Here is a 12,994-nt window from a genome sequence, read left to right on the forward strand (position 1 = left end):
TAAGGGAGATGGTTGCATGTAGCTGATTATTACTACACATTGGTTTGAAAGAAAAAATGGCTAAAGATTTAACAGCAATGAAAGTGCAGTGTTATTGAAGTGTTACACAAAAATCTTTCTTTAGCAGTTTAGATTGTTTAGTTTTAAGGATAATGATTTACTGATTAGCATTCTGCATGTTGGTGATATTATCTGGGTATAGAGAAATACGACTTCAAAAATTAATTAGTATGTGTTACTTTATGAATATTGCAGATTAGGCACTCTTGCACCAAGTAAATGATTACATACTGCGGAATACATAAAATTAACGTCTATATAAATAAAATTAGAGTTTTGTCTGTACATTGCTTAGAATAATGAACTTTTTGGTTATTTTTACATTTCATAGGTCAGAGAAACCGAATCAAACCTTATCTCAATTTCTGTCTGTCTGTCTGTCTGTCTGTCTGTCTGTCTATCTGTCATTCTCTTGGTAACGCTAAAATACGCACTTTATTACAACTACTCCTCAATAACTATAGCACTGTCCCGCCTGAAACTTATTTTCCAAATACTATACATATATGAGATGGTTTTAGACGTATTTCATCGAATATGAGACAGTTAGATATTTAACAGTAAACCCTTGAAAATCAAGTTTTTGTCGATTTTTGACGTGGAATTTCTGGAAGCCCATGTTAACCTTATGAGAAATGAAATTATTGAATCTTAACAGCTGTTTCAATTAAACAAGTTGGTTCTGTTCTGTGATGTTCAATAGCATTAAAGTTACAAGGATTACCAACAGGGTGCAGCACTAGCACTATTATTTCTTTTACATTTATGACAACAGCTAATTTGCAACCTGGAGGCGAGTGAGCGTAGCGAACGAGCTAACCTGAAGGCAAGTGAGCGTAGCGAACGAGCTAACCTGAAGGAAAGTGAGCGCAGCGAACGAGCTCCAACATACAGGTGAGTGAGCGTAGCGAACGAACTTCAACCAGGACGTGATTGAGCCATGCAAACGAGATCAGATAGTAAAAATAAAAGTAAGCCTACCGTTATAGGATCGACCGGCAGACACAGAGGTAATTTAACCTTTTATTGATTGTCATACCGATCCGGAACAACAAAAAACAACATAAAATGAAGCTATGTATAATAGTTTGGCCAGCATATCTTAAAATATGCAAACCAACTGCTGTTCGTTATATAAGAAGGTTTCAACTGAATATTATAAGATCCCCGTGCGTAGAACGGGTACACAGCTAGTATGTAATAAAAATACTATAATAAAATGGTCTCAATTTGGTATATTTACACTTGTATACCTTAAACATTTACTAGACGGTAAATATATATATAAAAGTAGTTGCAATGAAGATGGCCATTCACAAAGGTCATTAGACTGTCTTGATTATTCCGATGATAACTAGTGTGACCTAGAATCAACCACCAATGTAAAATATGTTATGTATACTTACTAACTAGCCTGAACCTAGTTATTTAATATTAGACACTGCTTTAACAACGGGTAGGTAAACTGAGGCGTACAGTTCAATCTTGATTTAATACGACATTTATTACACTAGTATTTCTTGATGTTCATAGTACAGAAGATGATATATTGTCAGTTCCAAGGATATCACATGAGACCGAAACTGTGAGCTTTAAAGTATGCAATAAACAAACGAGAAGTATAATAAAAGCTCACACAAAGTAAGCCAAACATTGTTAACGCGACAAAAGTGGTGATGTATTCTTATTCATACAGGTCTTATATTCCGAACAGAAAATTATTCTGCGATTCCCAGGATACTGGAGGGAAAATGCAGGATCAAGGGGCAGGGTGTTCCTTATTACATTGGGTGAATAAATGCATATTCTTAGGAATAACTAGCTGTGTACCCGTTCTACGCACGGGGATCTTATAATATTCAGTTGAAACCTTCTTATATAACGAACAGCAGTTGGTTTGCATATTTTAAGATATGCTGGCCAAACTATTATACATAGCTTCATTTTATGTTGTTTTTTGTTGTTCCGGATCGGTATGACAATCAATAAAAGGTTAAATTACCTCTGTGTCTGCCGGTCGATCCTATAACGGTAGGCTTACTTTTATTTTTACTATCTGATCTCGTTTGCATGGCTCAATCACGTCCTGGTTGAAGTTCGTTCGCTACGCTCACTCACCTGTATGTTGGAGCTCGTTCGCTGCGCTCACTTTCCTTCAGGTTAGCTCGTTCGCTACGCTCACTTGCCTTCAGGTTAGCTCGTTCGCTACGCTCACTCGCCTCCAGGTTGCAAATTAGCTGTTGTCATAAATGTAAAAGAAATAATAGTGCTAGTGCTGCACCCTGTTGGTAATCCTTGTAACTTTAATGCTATTGAACATCACAGAACAGAACCAACTTGTTTAATTGAAACAGCTGTTAAGATTCAATAATTTCATTTCTCATAAGGTTAACATGGGCTTCCAGAAATTCCACGTCAAAAATCGACAAAAACTTGATTTTCAAGGGTTTACTGTTAAATATCTAACTGTCTCATATTCGATGAAATACGTCTAAAACCATCTCATATATGTATAGTATTTGGAAAATAAGTTTCAGGCGGGACAGTGCTATAGTTATTGAGGAGTAGTTGTAATAAAGTGCGTATTTTAGCGTTACCAAGAGAATGACAGATAGACAGACAGACAGACAGACAGACAGACAGACAGAAATTGAGATAAGGTTTGATTCGGTTTCTCTGACCTATGAAATGTAAAAATAACCAAAAAGTTCATTATTCTAAGCAATGTACAGACAAAACTCTAATTTTATTTATATAGATAATTGAACTCACAACTGAACAATAATGGTTATGTATTGTAGGTCTTTTATTGTCAACAAACGAAGTGAGTTTACAACTTCATTGACGCGGCTTACCTATACAGTTGATGAATCGTAAATAATATGCCGTAATTTATGAACGTAAGATTTAGCTCATTTATAGATAAACAAAATTCTTGCACAAGTGATTGGAATGTTAACTGCAACGAAATACACTTGGTTACAGCAATGTGTCGGTGATTCTCTGGCTTAAAATGTTAGTTTGTCAAAATCACCCTGATAACCACCCCGATGCAGTTGGTGACATACGAATTGCCATTTATTAACACATTTTATAGTACAAGTAATATAATAGGAGAAAAATACCTGACAAAATATTAATGCACTTTGGGGTGAAGAAGTCCATCGATGCGAAGCTGTGGCTATTGGGCTCTTAAGACAAGGGACAGGGCTTCTCAGCAACATGGTCAAGATCAGCAAGTTGAGTAGGCGCCTTTAATTGGGACTGAAGTGCCGTGTGGGGACGGTGATATAGTCAAAATGGCAACGGATGACACACAAATGCATTTATTTCCATGAAGTGTAAATAGACTATCACTTTTAAACCTAAATCATGCATACGAATTAACAAAACCACAAAAGCTTGCGCAAAAATCATAGGTCCATGCCTGAGCCATCTTGAGGTCGTGCTCATTTAAAAAGTTAAAATAATACTAAAAGACAAGGTTTATAATCAGAACATAATATAACTTCTTATAACGCATTGACGAGATTAAACAAAAAAATGATGTCTTTTGGAGTGCTTTGTTAATCATGACCCTCGGCATGGGAGTTACCGGATTGATAATGAATGTGAAACTAACTAAAGTAGCCAGCCGTTGGTGGTTTGAAGGTTTGAAGCGTCTTTTCCTCTCCCTCTGACTTTAAAATTGACCAATGAGAGATGGCGATAAGAACATGTAGGAAATGGTTTGAACTGTGTCGAGATACGTATTTGAAATCGTGTATATTCACGTTCTGTGATAAATGCTTTTATAATAGCCTAAGGTTAACGCTTCAATGAAGCTGAAGCCATTTTATTTTTTTAAGAAATTGGTAAACATATAGGTGGATTCAAACTTCAATAATCCTATTATGAACAATTTATGAACTTGAATAGTGCCCCCAGCTCCAGTAAAAATTTAAAAACATAATTATTGATCAACAACCAAAAAGAAAAGAAAGAAAGAAAGAAAGAAAAGATCAACACCAAAGCCACATGTAAGGTTAAAAGAATACGTGGATATGAAGTTTTCACAAACGAAATTCTGGTAATTCTGTTAACATTCTACTTTTGAAGATAAACTTTAAGATAAGCTTTGCAGTAGCTACTTAACTAAAAGCCACAAAAACGCGAATAACTCTTCGTAATGCATCTGTTATAGTATTTACGATAACCCACTAGCTACTAAAACTATTTTTAGATATATAAATCTTCAACAACAAAATAATTCATATTATGAAAACATTACATTTCGAAATTATATTGCCGATGCCAATTTTGAACAAGTTCTGTTAAGGCATGATGTTGTTAAAGACAATGTGACCAAATCTATCCCTGTCTTTGTTAATATCCTGTCACTGGTCGTATAAACCAATAAGGGGTGGCTACTCATCACGCCCTTAGGTCATCTCGGCTCACCTGATCCCGCATTTCCGTATCGTCCTTCGTCCCTCGTCCTTAGTTCTCTGAGATCTTGATCCTCGTCCTTGCTTTCATAATACGTTTACGTTGGTCCGAAATCGAGACGCTTATTTATTTTTCCCCGTATTGACGATATTTTACCGCACAAAATGTGTGTAGGTTTTATTTAGAGGGAAATAGTGGGATGTTTCCTGTATGCAAGGAACATATTCAAAATCACAACTATTTAATTAATTGATATTTCGATTAATTTTTATTTTTACAACAAAAACTCCCACCACCCACTAAAAATAGTCTCCAACGCTTTCGAATGTATCGGTCAAAGTTAAATATTTGTTCCTTAAAGATGTAGAGGAACTCTTTGAGAGGCCTTTTGGATAAAGAAAACTGACTAATTAAACAAAAAGGCTGACACATTGAAGCAATGTTAAACCATTTTTATTTCAAATTAAATTTTAAATATGACACTTACCATACCAGACTTTGAATACTGAATAGACATCCTATCTACATGGAGATCGTTGGCAATTCGTTGTAAAAAAATATAGTTGAATGAACCACCAGTATAATAGCCTGTGCCACTGTGTGATATTCTATTTTCGGTCTTATTTTGCAATACCTTATGTTACGTGGCGTAAAATATGCTATGATTTATTACAGTCTACTGTTATGATTTGATTCAGCTTAGTTTGGTATATTGGTGCATTCTACAGAATTCAGTATTGACTTCAACGAGTTCTATCGATAGCCCAATTGAACTGTGGAAATTTTCATTCAAAAACTTGATACAACTTTCACAAGAGATCGAAATGTAGATTTATGTAAATAGTCGAAGACACAATTTACAAAATTGCAGTAAAAATACAAACTATTCAAACATGTAAAAATGTATTGTTTAAGCAATTTTTAAACATTTGACTTTCAAGAGTAAAACAATTTAAAACGTTATTTCTAATCACTTTTTCATTAGACAAGTTAAGCCGGTTGTTTTATTTTTACATTTTTCTATAGAGCCGGTGGAATTCAGCTTTATGCATTTCCTACAGACGAAATATTTAACATTGCTTGGTATGATGACTAAGGAATTATTGGTTTGGGGAAATGCTACAAACTTAAATATTTTGAATTTGTTAACAGGTAAAATACACGTTATTTTTATCTTAACGTATCTCGTTATATTGAATCCCTACAGTTAAATTGGAATTACGAATTATCTGTAGTTTTTCATTGCGTCCTTCACGACTTTCCGTTATAATATAGGAATTGTGTATACTATTTTAAATAACCCCGTTAGATATAACTGTATAAAGCAGTGCCGAAATCAGTAACATGTATCATTCTTATACATTTATGATTATTTAAGGAGGTGCGTTTAAGGTTATTGGTAAAAAACCACCAATTGACTATTATGGTTAGAGACAATGTGTTAATGTGTTTCCTCTTTTTTTTAGTGAGGAATTATCTCTGACACATTAAAAAAAGTCGTTACTTGTTTCCTCTATCTTACTTGAAAATCCGGTAATCCTATAGAGTGTGTTGTAGACGTTTCAATAGCCTGAGGTGGAGGTACTCACCCGCATCTACCTCTACACCAGTAATCCGATATCTGACATAGCTGTACGTCTAACAGACTGTAACTAACTCAATTATATCCCACATCTTGTTTGGTCGTCCTTATCACTGTTTAAATACGTATTAAATACACGTATTTCAACCTGAATATATTTAGAACGGAGGCAGATGATTTGCACAACATTTTTGACTAAGATTAAAGTCTTCGATTTGGTCTAAAGATGATAAGTGTGACAAAAAAATGATCGCTATTGTAACATGTTGCATGTAGGCCTTACTACCCTCCCTGTAGCAGCAATCCTTTTATCTTGAAAAATGAATAATAAGTTCAACTTTGTGTATCTGGATTTATATTTTAAAAACTATCATGTAAGATATATATTTGTTTTTTTCTACCTGTTTTGGGTGGAAATCGATGTGCTGGTCAAAGGTACAACACCCACTGGTCAAAGGTACAACTGCATGTTGAACCTTTGACCACTATGTAACAAATTTTCTTTATTACTAAAAATAGGTTAAAACTCATGACAAGGAACTGGAAAAAATATTTAATCCATGGATGAAACAGTTAAGTATCATAGTTTGATTGTTTTTACAATAATTGGGGCTTTCCTGTCCCTACAAAAAATTTTTAAGTGAAAACTGGTCAAAGGTACAACACTCTCCCCTACATTTATGCTTACAAGTTAAGTATACATATAACGAAAGGTGTAAGAAAGCGTGTTCCGTTATATTTCCACGATTAAAGATTATTCTTTCTTTAGCTAAGACCATTTAGAGTTTGATAACCAAAAACTAGGTTCAATTATGAACCATAAAAACGCTTCTGACTTGTCTCCATGATCCACTTGGTAACTTTGTGTTTATTTATTATGTGTTTTATTAGGCGAGCACTAAAACAAATCAGCCATCTACAAATTTATAGTATTAATTTTGACAACTTACTTCAAATTTTCTTGAGTGTCCTAAAATAATTTGGACAGTTGAACATGATACGAATGAATTTAGTTCACGTAACATGCTGTAGTTTACACCTCACAAGAACCTAGGAAACAATACTAAACAACCCACCAAGTGATAAGAATGGCGGAAGAGGGGCCCGTTATCACGTATGAGGAGGTGAATGATATATATCCTGTATTTGCCCCTTTGAACACATAATAACTTCTAATACATCAGTGAACACTGTTGACCTTTTATGAAAATTCAATGGATTAGTGTGTAACCGTAGAGAAATGTCTTCACGACAAAACAAATAAAACAAATAATTATGGTTATAACCCTATTTCTTAGGCTTATCCTAATTGTTTGTTCATAAAATATTAACCTTGCTCTAACTTATTGCTATGACAGATCTTGGTGGCTTCTTTAATACAATTTTTAAATTTGGAAGCTTACCGTTTTCTTATATCTTTTAACTTGTATGTTATTTTATCATAAACTATTCGGAATAAAACTTCATATGCTTTAGGAAAATGAATAAATTCATATTTAGAACCCAAGATGAGTTTTACGAAACGCTACCGACATGATACCGACCTAATCTGCTTGAGTACACGCCTCAGATACGTGTTTGAAAAGTCAAACACTGTTAAAAACATCTTGTTTGTCAACGTAGGTTTACCCTGTGTAGAGCTACGTTGCACGGAGTAATTTGCCTTGTTGTTATTTTTATTATTATTCTATTGTAGTTATTCTTATATTATTTGTTTAAGAATATTGGACCTCTGTAAGCTTCTTAAAAGTTGCTACCTCATTTATTGTTTGTATTTTAATCTTTACACATTGAGTTGAATAAGAGTAAACATGAGTTCAAAAATTATGCAATTATGCTGTTAATGGTTTAGCCTAATATCCAATTATTGTGAATAAAAAAACAATATGGGTCTAACAGTAACAGCAAAGGTCGAAAGTTGGTACTGTAACATTTTATTTCCTTCCGGCCTTGAAGTATGTTAGGTCTTAACGTATATTTTTAGGAACTAATAACTGGGAATATTCATCAATAAAGCGAAGCATTTCATAGCCTAATTGTCCTTTTAATAAGGCTTATTTTGTGTAAAATATTTTAGGAGATCTCAGAGCTGGTTCTAGATTTAAAAAAATCTCACATTTCTTTAATTTCACCCCACCAATAAACGAGTAGTTCGAAATGTGTGATGACTTGGTAGAGTAACCGACTGTGAAGCATGTAGCGGATTTGTGTGTTTCCATAGCGGCTTAACAAAAGCTACACTAGTTACCAACACACATCCAACATAAGGTTAAGGTTGGTAGTAAAGAAATGTAGATTTATGTAAATAGTCGAAGAGCCACATGTAGGGTTAAAAGAATACGTGGATATATGAAGTTTTCACAAAAGAAATTCTGGTAATTCTGTTAACATTCTACTTTTGGAGATAAAAGCTTTGTAGTAGCAACTTAACTAAAAGCCACTAAAACGCGAATACCTCTTCGTAATGATTGATGTTGATGATTCGTAATGATCGTGATTGATATAAGTGTTCCAGCCGTTTAATTCGAAAACCATAAGAGATATCAAAAAAAGTTAAATGGTAAGTGCCTTGGATTTTTTATTTAAAAAATTGTAGTCAAGTCAAAAAAATTATTTTAGCCGCCATTTTTCCAATATGGCCGCCAACTTTGATTTTTCTTACGGAACACCCTGTATTTTATGATGTATTCTGGTAGAAAATGTAATTTTAAGACGATTTTATTCTTATAATTTTTGTCATAAACCTAACCGTTTCAAAGATAATAATGATTAAGGTTTTGAAATTTCTGCATAAGAAAGAGTTTCGATAAAGGCCTAAGCAAGCATGCCAGCTGTTTTATTCGAAAACCATTCAAAATTTCACAACTCAAACCATTATTATCTTTGAAACGGTTAGGTTTATGAAAAAATTACAAGAATAAAATCGTCTTAAAATTACATTTTCTACCAGAATACATCATAAAATACAGGGTGTTCCGTAAGAAAAATCAAAGTTGGCGGCCATATTGGAAAAATTGCGGCTAAAATAATTTTTTTGACTTGACTACAATTTTTTAAATAAAAAAATCCAAGGCACTTACCATTTAACTTTTTTTGATATCTCTTATGGTTTTCGAAATAAACGGCTGGCACACTTATATCAATCACCCTGTATAAATCTTCAACAACAAAATAATTCATATTATGAAAACATTACATTTCGAAATTATATTTCTGATGCAATTTTGAACAAGTTCTGTTAAGGCATGATGTTGTTAAAGACAATGTGACCAAATCTATCCCTGTCTTTGTTAATATCCTGTCACTGGTAGTATAAACCAATAAGGGGTGGCTACTCATCACGCCCTTAGGTCATCTCGGCTCACCTGATCCCGCATTTCCGTCTCGTCCTTCGTCCCTCGTCCTTAGTTCTCTGAGATCTTGATCCTCGTCCTTGCTTTCATAATCCGTTTACGTTGGTCCGAAATCGAGACGCTTATTTATTTTCCCCCGTATTGACGATATTTTACCGCACAAAATGTGTGTAGGCCTAATGTTTTATTTAGAGGGAAATAGTGGGATGTTTCCTGTATGCAAGGAACATATTTAAAATCACAACTATTTAATTAATTAATATTTCGATTTATTTTTATTTTTACAACAAAAACCCCCACCACCCACTAAAAATAGTCTCCAACGTTTTCGAATGTATTGGTCAAAGTTAAATATTTGTTCCTTAAAGATGTAGAGGAACTCTTTGAGAGGCATTTTGGATAAAGAAAACTGACTAATTAAACAAAAAGGCTGACACATTAAAGCAATGATAAACCATTTTTATTTAAAATTAAATTTTTAATATGACACTTACCATACTAGACTTTGAATACTGAATAGACATCCTATCTACATGGAGATCGTTGGCAATTTGTTGTAAAAAAATATAGTTGAATGAACCACCAGTATAATAGCCTGTGCCACTGTGTGATATTCTATTTTCGGTCTTATTTTGCAATATCTTATGTTACGTGGCGTAAAATATGCTATGATTTATTACAGTCTACTGTTATGGTTTGATTCAGCTTAGTTTGGTAAAGATATTGGTGTATTCTACAGAATTCAGTATTGACTTCAACGAGTTCTATCGATAGCCTCATTGAACTGTGGAAATTTTCATTCAAAAACTTGATACAACTTTCACAAGAGATCGAAATGTAGATTTATGTAAATAGTCAAATACACAATTTACAAAATTGCAGTAAAAATACAAACTATTCAAACATGTAAAAATGTATTATTTAAGCAATTTTTAAACATTTGACTTTCAAGAGTAAAACAATTTAAAACGTTATTTCTAATCACTTTTGTCATTCGACAAGTTAAGCCAGTTGTTTTATTTTTACATTTTTCTATAGAGCCGGTGGAATTTAGCTTTATGCATTTCCTACAGACGAAATATTTAACATGATGACTAAGGAATTATTGGTTTGGGGAAATGCTACAAACTTAAATATTTTGAATTTGTTAACAGGTAAAATACACGTTATTTTTATCTTAACGTATCTCGTTATATTGAATCCCTACAGTTAAATTGGAATTACGAATTATCTGTAGTTTTTCGTTGCATCCTTCACGACTTTCCGTTATAATATAGGAATTGTGTATACTATTTTAAAAAACCCCGTTAGATATAACTGTATAAAGCAGTGCCGAAATCAGTAACATGTATCATTCATATACATTTATGATTATTTAAGGAGGTGCGTTTAAGGTTATTGGTAAAAAACTACCAATTGACTATTATGGTTAGAGACAATGTGTTAATGTGTTTCCTCTCTCTTTTAGTGAGGAATTATCTATGACACATTTAAAAAAGTCTATACTTGTATCGTCCATCAAATGTTACTTGAAAATCCGGTAATCTTATCGAGTGTGTTGTAGACGTTTCAATAGCCTGAGGTGGAGGTACTCACCCGCATCTACCTCTACACCAGTAATCCGATATCTGACATAGCTGTACGTCTAACAGACTGTAACTAACTCAATTATATCCCACATCTTGTCTGGTCGTCCTTATCACTGTTTAAATACGTATTAAATACACGCATTTCAACCTGAATATATTTAGAACGGAGCCAGTTGATTTGCACATCATTTTTGACTAAGATTAAAGTCTTCGATTTGGTTTGAAGATGATAAGGGTGATCAAAAAATGATCGCTATTGTAACATGTTGTAACGAAAGGTGTAAGAAGGCGTGTTCCATTATATTTCCACGATTAAGATTAGTGTTTCTTTAGCTAAGACCATTTGTCAAGAGCTTGATAACCAAAAACTAGGTTCAGTTCTGAACCATAAAACGCTTATGACTTGTCTCATGATCGACTTGGTGACTTTGTGTTTATTTATTATGTGTTTTATTAGGCGTGCACTAAAACAAATCAGCCATCTAGATATTTATAGTATTAATTTTGACAACTTACTTCTAATTTTCTTGAGTGTCCTAAAATATTTTGGACAGTTGAACATGATACGAATGAATTTAATTCACGTAACATGATGTAATTTACACCTTATAAGAACCTAGGAAACAATTCCTACCAAGTGATAAGAATGGTGGAAAAGGGGCCCGTTATCACGGATGAGGAGGTAAATTATATATATCCCGTCTTTGGCCCTTTGAACACATAATAACTTCTATACATCAGTGAACACTGTTGACCTTTTATGAAAATTCAATTGATTAGTGTGTAACCGTAGAGAAATGTCTTCACTACAAAGCAAATAAAACAAATCATTGTGGTTATAACCCACAAATAACGCAACGATTAGTTTTGTTAGGCTTATCCTATTTTTTGTTCATAAAATATTAACCTTGCTCTAACTTATTGCTATGACAGATCTTGGTGGCTTCTGAAATACAATTTTAAATTTGGAAGCTTAAAGTTTTCTTATATCTTTACACTTGTATGCTATTTTTTTTATTTTTGTAATAAAACTTCATATGCTTTAGGACGATGAATAAATTCATATTTAGAACCCAAGATGAGTTTTACGAAACTCTACCGACATTATACCGACCTAATCTGCTTGTGTACACGTCTCAGGTACGTGTTTGAAAAGTCAAACACTGTAAAACATCTTGTTTGTCAACGTAGGTTTGCCCTATGTAGAGCTACGTTGAACGGAGTAATTCGTCTGCTTATTCTTATATTATTTGTGTTATTGGACCTCTGTAAGCTTTTTAAAATGTGCAACCTCATTTATTGTTTGTATTTTAATATTTACACAATTTGTTGGTTAAGAGTAAAACATGTGTTGAAAAATTAAGCAACCATTCTGTTTATGATTTAGCCTAATATCCAGTTAATGAATTATTGTGAATATTACATATATGTGCTTTTCTGATAAAAAGAATAACAAAGTCAAGAATAAAGTCATAAAATTTTTGGACTTAAGCGAAAACAATGTTTTACGCTTTTGAGCTGGTTCTAGATTTTTTTAACTCTCAGATTTCTTGAAACTTGGTTTTGACTAAAAAGCAAATGATTAATAAATGGTTTCTGACATAGGATCTACTTTTGGTTGCATGCGAACTTAAAATATTTATATTTGATAACTAAAAAAAAAACTTTAAAAGATGACCCCTTTTAACTTTAATTTCAACCCACCAATAAACGAGTAGTTCGTAATGTGTGGTGACTTGGTAGAGTACGAGACTGTGAAGCATGTAGCGGATTTGTGTGTTTACGTCGCGGTTTAACAAAAGCTAACTAGCTACCAACATACCATCCAACATAAGGTTAAGGTTGGTAGTAAAGAAACCAGGGTTTGGATGGTTTAAAAATTAAAGTTTTATGAAAAATCCCCCAACATGAAAACATGTTTCCTTGACGATACATCATGTTCCAGGAGCCCCAACAGATGGGCAGCATGCAGAGGATTCTGC

Source organism: Macrosteles quadrilineatus, unplaced genomic scaffold, assembly GCF_028750875.1.
Source record: "Macrosteles quadrilineatus isolate MER2022 unplaced genomic scaffold, UCM_ALF_1.0 Scaffold_11__1_contigs__length_5352618, whole genome shotgun sequence".
Taxonomy (NCBI): domain Eukaryota; kingdom Metazoa; phylum Arthropoda; class Insecta; order Hemiptera; family Cicadellidae; genus Macrosteles; species Macrosteles quadrilineatus.